This window comes from Anabrus simplex, chromosome 3, assembly GCF_040414725.1.
Source record: "Anabrus simplex isolate iqAnaSimp1 chromosome 3, ASM4041472v1, whole genome shotgun sequence".
In the NCBI taxonomy this organism is placed as follows: Eukaryota; Metazoa; Arthropoda; class Insecta; order Orthoptera; family Tettigoniidae; genus Anabrus; species Anabrus simplex.
Genome location: NC_090267.1, coordinates 511,627,419 through 511,637,202, shown reverse-complemented (window position 1 = coordinate 511,637,202; position 9,784 = coordinate 511,627,419).

The window sequence follows — 9,784 nt, the reverse complement described above, 5'->3', positions numbered from 1 at the left end:
TTTCAAATGTTCCACCTACTCATCTCCGAAGACAAATGGCACTGAAGAAAGAATGGGTTAAATGCTGTGACAATCCTCTTCTACCAGTGCATCAAGACTGCCTACGTGAAGATCTCAGGCTGAAATCTAGGAACCCTTCTTGGTTACTAGGAAAGAGGCTAGCCCAAGATGAATTTCATACTAACACTGCCTGGCGCGATGGGTGGGCAGCTTCAAACCCTGACAGACTAGGTCTAATTTCGGATCCAGTTATGCAACCTCCTGGTTTCAACTTACCCAGAAAAATCTGGTCATCACTTAATCGGATCAGAACTCAACATGGCAGATGCAACTTCTGGAAACACAAGTGGAAGATTACCAGCGATCCTTACTGTGACTGCTCTGACATGCCTCAGACCATTCAACATATCGTCACAGAGTGCCCACTCCGAAGATTCAGTGGGACAATAAAGGATATCCACGAGGCCATTGATGAAGCTGTGAGTTGGCTAACAAAACTGGACATTCAGCTTTAGCAGCAATGCAGATATTGATGAGCTCAAATGTATAAATATAGTTTGTTCATTACGTACTTGTTCTGTGCGTATAGATGAAACTGTTTTTCGTGTAATTGTACATATTTGTTAATAACCAAATTGTAACAATGTATCCTCATGCCATACAAAATATATATATATATATATATTGAAATTGAAAAAAAGCATTTCAGCACACATGGGATAATAATATATGAAGAAGAACAGCAGAAAGCTGAGGAGAATACAAAATAGGATTTCTCTCACTAAAAGTTTGTAGTTCACTTTGATCTTGACCACAGTAAAAGAAAATGAATAGCAATAACAGATAGGTACTGTTCACACATACTAAGTAATATTGTTGTTTTAAGTCTTCAATTTGCTCTTATTTATAATATAATGTCAGGCATTTCACATGTACTATTGATGCAGACTTCAGAGACAGTGTTGGAACTCTCGTGACCAGTGAAAGCTGTTTCACTTGCTAATATTATAGTTTTATAAAACTGCAGTGATGGATGATCTTGACATGTTGAGCCAAAGTGGTTCTGCAGGAGAATTTTTGTCTTCTGTTTTAGAGACATGAAGGATAATGCCTTTGATCACTGTGTGAGGTGTCATTTGAGCTAGCGATTTTTTTCTTTTACTCAGACTTCGGTCCTTCCCAAGATCATTATTGTAAAATACCTGAACATTTACATGAACAGAATTTTTTGCAAGAAACTTTGATAATCTGTAGTAAAATAAAATGAAATATTATTCTTACCACTCTCACTTTCATTGTTGTGATTTCCATTGCGATGTATCTCCTGTTCTCTTTCTTGCACTTGATCTGGGGGTTTCATCTATAGATTCCCTTTTGTAGGACAAGGTATGAAAATAAATTTTTCAGTTCACCACTCGGAAAAATATACACGTTATACTACGCAATAATGACAAAATACGCGCACACAGGAAATAGGATTGCTTTCGCACAAATGACGCAAGAAGCTTGCAAATACATAAATCAGTGTTGCAAATGAACAAAATACGAAATATTATACCTTCAAAGAATATATAATATAAGGAACGATTTTGCCTACTGATATTATTACATTGTTGCACAATGTAACAACACAAGATTCCAGACAAAAATCCTGCAACATGACATGGCCGGTTATGAATTCACTGCCTGCATGACTTGGCCCATTCTGTTGCACGACCAAAAATTCAGTGCTCTATAACACGAAGACATGGACAATTTTAAAGCATATTCTTGTTTCACCTGATAATGCTATACTTCTACTTCAAATTGATAACACTAACTCATTTTCATAAATTTTGTGACTTGGCCGGTTTTGATACTAGACGCCTCATATCCTGTTCGTTGTGAGCAAACTTGTGAATTAAAGTCACCCATTACAATTACATTGTCACACTCAGTGTGTTCTTCCAAGTTATTAAGGAAGTTGTCCTTTGCCTCTTTTGAGCATCCTACCTGTGGAGCATCGAAGAATCCGGATTGAAAATAAGTGTAGAAAAGAGTAAAACTCTTGTTATAACTTGAGGAGAGAAAGAACAGAAAAGGCAGATTAGACTTGCAGACAAGCCCCTGGAAGTAGTGGAGATGTTCAAATACATGGGGAATGAATTAATAGAGAATTCTCGACTGAATACTGAAATTAGTAAAAGGATTCAAGCTGGAAGCTGTTTCTATCATAGTGTAAGAAACATGTTATGGGACAAAGATATGCCAATGGAAGAAAAGGAAACTATGTGCAAGAAGTATTATGTACCCATAACAAGTTATGGAGCAGGAAATTGGACAGTGACAAAGAAGGATGAGAGTTGAATACAGGCAGCCGAAATGAAGTTCTTGAGGAGTATGATACAGAAGAGTAGAAGAGACAAAATAAGGAATGAGAAAATCTGGGAAGAAATTGGAGTGGAATAGAGAAGAACTGACTAAGATGGTTTGGGCACATAAAACAAATGAGTGATGAAAGAATGTCAAACTGGATGATGGAAATGCAAATGCAAGGAAGGAGAGGCAGCAGACGACCATGGTTGAGATGGAAGGACACAATCCAATGCAGTATCAGAGAAAGAAACCTGGACTGCGACCCAGTATTGGAGGAGGAGCGGTAGAAAGACCAAAGAAAGTGGAGAGGAACCATATTTGCCCCTACCCATCTACAGCTGGATAATGGGAAATGATGATGATGATGATGATTGTGATTTTTCCTTCCTTTGAATGCTAATAGTTTTTACATCCCACTACTACTTTTCTGGTTTTCAGAGATGCTGAGGTGATGGAAGTTTTTCCCGCAGGAGTTTTTCACGTGCCTATAAATCTACCGACATGAGGCTAACGTATTTGAGCATCTTCAAATACAACCGGACTGAGCCAGGATAAAACCTGCCACTCAGCCTGGCCCTTTGGGGCTCTGCTCAAGCTCATTCATCTACAACTGTTATTCCACTTGTCTCTCCACTGACAGCTCGGATCATTCTGCGTCTCCCAAATCTTCCCAGCGGAAAGTTTGTAACATTTTTATAACATACTGTCGGAAATCACCCAGAACAAATTAGCTGTTTTCCTCTGGATCTTTTTTCCAGTTCTCGTATCAAGTAATCCTGGTGTGGGTCCCATACACTTGAACCATACTCTAATTGGTGGGGGGGTCTTACCAAAGACTTACATACCCTCTCTTTTGCATCCTTGCTGAAATCCTTAAATACTCTCTTGATCACAAGACGACATCTGTAACCTTTCTTTAAACCTCGTTTATGTGATTACCCCGATGATGATCATCCCTTATACTAACACCTAGGTACCCCATGAGGTACTATCACCCCATCAACACAGTAATAAAAACTGAGAGGACTTTTCCTCTTGTTGAAACTTACAACTGTTTACCACTGTCCCTCTCACAACATTGTCACGGTCTCTTTTTAGTTGCTCACATTCCTGTTTTTCCTCTCTACAGTATAAGATCATCTGCAACCATTCTCCTCTCAATCCTGCTCTTCTTTTCACTTGTAATTTTTATATCCCATGAAGTATGTCTTCATTTGTCTTTCTCTTCCTTTCCTTCAAAGACATTTACTATGTCTCTGCATATGACCACCAAGTTTTATCTTCCATCTTTTCATATCCTTCATCTGCCTCCATTTTCATTGACGTCCTTTAGAACATCTCGATTTGTATTTTTTTTTTTTCAGTCCAGCATTTTCCTCCAAACCCACATTTCACTTGCTTCCAATGAATCTCTTTCCTTTTTTCCAATAGTCCAGCTCTCCCAACCATAAAGTACAGTAGAAGTCCATTATAGCGAGAATTAATAACTGCACAAAATTTACACGCTATAATGGATTGTTGTTATATTTTATTTTTTGTAAAAGTTGGGAAAACCCCATACGCATTAAAATCGGTATAAAAGGACAATCAGTTTGTTCAAAACTTGCGTTTTTGCAAATGATATCCACACTACAGCTTACTCCTTTTGTTACTTTTTGAAATCTGATACTACATGAGAGTTTATTTTCAATTTCATTCTGAAAAAACTTGTATCACTCTAAAGGCCTCTGTGGCAAATGTTTCAGTTTTCTTCTTCAAACGCCGTCACCTAACCTAACCGTATATGTACCGGTATCACTAGCAAGATACCCGTGCTTCGCTACGGTATTATACTGAAATTTATAATTGAATGCTTATTGTTTTAGATATATAATACGACGAAATTCACGATCTGGCTCGTTTTCTGCGAGAATCCACCAAACTTCCCGATTTGACTGGTTTTCTATTATTTTACGGCACGTTTCCTCCCATTTTTCAATCTTCCTTTCCAGCAATCGATTTCGTACTTCCCGCGCTATTCTCAGGTATTCCTCCCGGTCAGATGGATCCGTAAATCTTTGCCATCTTTTCCTATAATCATTTATAATATGGATAAAATCCTTCAGGAGATCCGGCGTGGTATCATATTGGGTGCCTTGGCGGCACTGAACCCACGGTCGGACTGCATTCTTAGTCATTACCCGTCCAGGAGCCGTTTCCAGCGCGGTCCGCACATTTGACGACGGTCCGGAATATTATTATTATTATTATTATTATTATTATTATTATTATTATTATTATTATTATGTGTTGCTGGGATGGCTGATGACAGGGAAAACCGGAGTATCCGGAGAAAAACCTGTCCCGCCACCGTTTTGTCCAGCACGAATGTCACATGGAGTGACCGGGATTTGAACCACGGAACCCAGCTGTGAGAGGCCGGCGCGCTGCCACCTGAGCAACGGAGGATCCTTATAAGTACATTAATAACAGTAAAATCAATTGGTCTCACCTCCTTCTACACCCCACAGCCGTTAAGTTTATTTACCGCCACCCCCCCCCCCCCCCAAATTAAAAGAATGCTTGTTTCTTTATCTTTAAGGGAGATTCCAAACACCAATGTTCACGTCTATTACCTTCAGTTTTGAGATATAAGAATCCCAATAAAAATAATTTACTTTCTGCACTTCATATCACAATACTCCCCCCCCCCCCCCACGTGAATTTTCCCGCAAAAAATACTTGTTTCTTTAATAGTAAAGGAGGATCTTAAATACCAATGATCGCGACTCTAACTTCTTCAGTTTTTGATTTATGTGTCCTCATGAAAGGAATTCAACTCCTTTACACTCCCGCCCTCCAAGATGGTTTCCCCACCAAAACGCGCTTTTCTTTGTTTTTAAAGGAGATCCAAATACGAATTTTCACGTCTGTAACAACTTTAGTTTTTATTAGATGTATGTATTCTCATACAATTAAGCCAATTAATTTTTCAATTCTCCCCCCCCCCCCCCCCCATTGGATTTTCCGAGAATACGTGTTTCTTTACTTTTAAAGCAGATTGCAAATATCAAATTTCACGTCTGTAACGTCTTCATTTTTGTGATATCAGCAGCCTAATTAAAAGAATTCAACACCATTTTCAGTCACTTTTACCACCCCCTCCACCCAAGTGGTATTTCCGAAAACTAAAAACACACGTTTCTTTATGTTAATAGAGATAAAAAATACCTTAACTTCTGTAACATGTTCAGATTTTTTAGATATACTGTAAAAATTCTCATTTTAAAATTTCACCCCTTTTGAGTTCCCCTTAAGTGGAGTTTCCGAGAACAAATCACCTATGTTTATTTACATTTACAGGAGATTCCAAACACCCACTTTTTATGTCTGTAACATTTTACGTTTCCATGATATTCTGTAGATATAGTCTTTCAAAAAATTCACCCCAATTTGTCACTCCTGTTTAACCGCCATTTATTGGATTTCCCAAAAACTAAGAATTACGTGTTTCTTTATTTTTAAAGGAAATCCCATACACAAATTTTTAGTTCTGTAATATCTTTCGTTTCTGAGATATATGTATCCCCATTAAAGGCATTCAACCCATTTTTCACCCCTTTTACACCCCTCCTATTAGGATTTACAGGAAACAAAAAAATACGTGTTCCTTTATTTTTAGAGGAGATTCTAACTACCAATTTTTACATCTGTAAATTTTAAAGTTTTAAGATGTAGACGCACTCATTTTAAAAAATTAACCCCCCCCCCCGTTTCACCCCCCAATATTTGGATTTTCCAAAAACGAAAAAAATACGTGTTTCATTACTTTTAAAGTAGATCCAAAATACCAATTTTTAGGTCTGTAATATCTTCAGGTTCTGAAATATAAGTAGCCTCATTAAAGGCATTCAACCCATTTTTCACCCTTTTACGCCCTTCCTATTGGGATTTTCCGAAAACGTGTTTCTTTATTTTTAAAGGAGATTCTAAATACCAATTTTTACATCTATAAACTTTAAAAGTTTTGAGATATAGATACACTCATTTTAAAAATCACCCCCTTTTCACCCCCCCCCCCATTAATTGTATTTTCCACAAACAAAAAAATACGTGTTTATTTATTTTTAAAGGAGATCCCAAACATCAATTTTCAGGTCTGTAATATCTTCAGTTTCTGAGATATAAGTATCCTCATTAAAGGCATTCAACCCATTTTCACCCCTTTTCACTCCTCCTATCGCGATTTTCCGAAAACAAAAAAATATGTGTTTCTTTATTTTTAATGAAGATTCTAAATACCATTTTTTACATCTGAAAACTTTAAAAGTTTCGAGATATAGATTCACTCATTTTAAAAATTCACCCCCTTTTCACCCTCCCATTAATTGATTTTCCAAAAACAAAAAAATACCTGTTTCTTTATTTTTAAAAGAGATCAAAAGTACCAATTTTGAGGTCTCTAATATCTTCAGTTTCTGATATATAAGTACCGGTATCCTGATTAAAGGCATTCAACCCATTTTCCCCCATTTTCACCCTTTTTCACCCCTCCTATTGGGATTTTCTGAAAACAAAAAAATACATGTTTCCTTATTTTTAAAGTTCTAAATACACAATTTTCACATCTATAAACGTTTAAAGTTTTGAGATATAGATACACTCATTTTAAAATTTCACCCCCTTAGCGACGGAATATCCAAAAATCCTCTCTTAGCGAGCACCTACATCTTAATATGAATATATCCTCAAAATTTCATTTCTTTATGTCCAGTAGTTTTGGCTCGGCGATGATGAATCAGTCAGTCAGTCAGTCAGTCAGTCAGGACAAGCTACTTTATATATATAGATTAAAACATATTTCAAATGCAAGTTGAGAAATGATAACCTCCTCGCTACAAATTTACATGCGAATAACCTTTCTGAAATTTAACTAGACGCGACAAAATATAAACTATCCTCTGAAATCAGTGATGCGCTCTGCCATATCTTGAGGTGTATCACATTCTTACTTAATTACAGTGTAGAATATTAAAATTAAGTGATCGTTTCCTTAGCCTTTATTTGTAACAAGTTAACAACTGCTATTGGACACGTTACTTATGCATTTATTACGAAAACATGTTCACTTTCATTTCTATTTTTCTTTGCGGAACAGCATTCGACAGGTTTTACTAAGGGACTCAGACATCTTTGAATGTCAACGAGAGGGCTCGTGAGTGGACATAGCAAGGACAGTCGCATGTAATATAAGAGCTGGGTGCATAAATATCGGTAACGGAAAAAAATCTCACACGCTTAATCGGTCATATTAATGGCTGTGTCAGTGATAGGGCTTCGCTATAACTGAAGGATAATACGCAGTTTAATATGGGAATTTTGAAGGCACACACGAATACTTGCAGTATAACAGGAAAGGCCAGTTTAGCAAGAATTCTTCTTCTTTTGATTTCCTTGGTGCAGTGATAATGCTTCCTAAGTAACAGAAATGTTGCACTTGTTCTATTTTGGAATTTCCAGTTACTCATATAATTTATATATATAAGAAAACATAAAGATTCAATAACCCTGTGGGACACCCCCTCTTATGGGAGCAGATAATGCCTCACCTATTCTAATTCTCTGATTTCTATTTCCTAGAAATTTAGCAACCTATTCAATCACTCTTTTGTCTTGTCCATACCTCCTGTGGGTGGGGGACGCAGACGAACGATACACCCACGGTATCTCCTGCCTGTCGGAAGGGGCGACTAAAAGGGGTAACCAAGGGATGATCGAATTAGAACCATGAGATTACTTGTAATTAGTACCATCACGCGGGGAACACCATGGGTCGCCTTTACTTGCGAGTAGTATCACTATGTTAGGTACAAATAGGTTTGTGATTAGTAGCAGCAGAGAGTTGTTCACTGTGGGTTTACAGTACCTGTGATCAGTACCACTATATGCAGAACACCACAGGTTTACGTTGCCTGCAATTAGTATCATTATGTGAGAAACAGCATGGGTCTGTGCATTGTCTGTGATTAGTACCACTATATGAGCGACACCGTGGGTCTTCGTTGCCTGTGATTAGTACCCACTATGTGAGGAACGCCACGGGAATACCGGCGCTAGTGGATCAGTACACCTATGTGAGGAACACCGTGGGTTTGTGTTGCCTATGAGTGGTGCCATGATGTGAGAAACACCATAGGTCTGTATTACCTGTGCGACGTACATTACTTGTGAGTAGTACCATAATGTGTGGAACACCGTGAGTCTATGCTACTTTTGATTAGTACCGCTACATGAGAAGTACCATGATTCTACGTTACTAGTGATAAGTGCCAGTATGAGGGGCCTATGACCTGTATTTAGGACCCCTTTAAATAACAATCATGATCGATACAGTATTGTGCTTTGGAAGCAGTCACTTGGTCTGTAATAGCATTGTTATAAGGTAGTCTGGGAAGGTGGGGCCTTGCGGGTTGGATCCACCGATTGTTTTAAGTTCACAATCATTGTTTATCATCGTCTTTTTTAATTCTAGTCAGTGGATCGATTTTGGATTTATTTTTAACTTTCAGTATTGTGAGTTGGATCCGCTGATTATTTTAAATTCATATTCATCCATTCATTCTTCATCATCGTGTTTTGGATTCTCGTCATCTCATTTCGTACCATTAGGGGCTGATGACTTAGATGTTAGACCCCTTTAAATAACAATCATCTTCATCATCAATAGCCCCCATTTTCGTCAGTAATCTCCCAAGATCAATCCTATCAGAGGCCTTGGATAGGTCAATAGCGATACAGTCCATTTGACTTCCTCAACCTAGAATATCTGCTATAGCTTGCTGGAATCCAGCAAGTAAAGCCTCCCTGGAATACCCTTTCCTAAACCTGAAATGCTACTTAGTAATTTTGCAAATGTGTCTAATATAATAGAAAGAGTGTTTTTGCAGAGCCTACATGCAACACATGTCAAGTTGACTAGCCTGTAATTAGCCACTTTGTGCTTATTACCCTTTCCCTTGTACACTCGGACTACTGTAGCAACTCTCCATTCATTTGGTATTGCTCCTTGTTGCAAACAGTAATCAAATAAATATTTCAGATATAGCACTGTATCCAAACCCTTTAGATGTAAATCCATTTTTTTAAAAAAGTTGTTCTTGTACTTCTTTGTTGTTTGTTCCCCAGACTACAATATACGAAGCATTTTTAAAAAATATGTACCGTTTTTAAATATGGCCGCTGCAGCGCTTCGATCGTCGTTCAGAGCATGCGCACTCAGTACGTACATCTGCAGGCCAGCCACAAACGCCATTATGGAAGCATTCGCCTGTTTTTACGTTTGTTTGTGCGAATTGAAAATACCTCTGAAAATTAACGGTCACGCCGAGTGTGAATTACACAAATGCAATCAATATGGATATGAAGCTTATAAATTACGAGTGTGAATTAT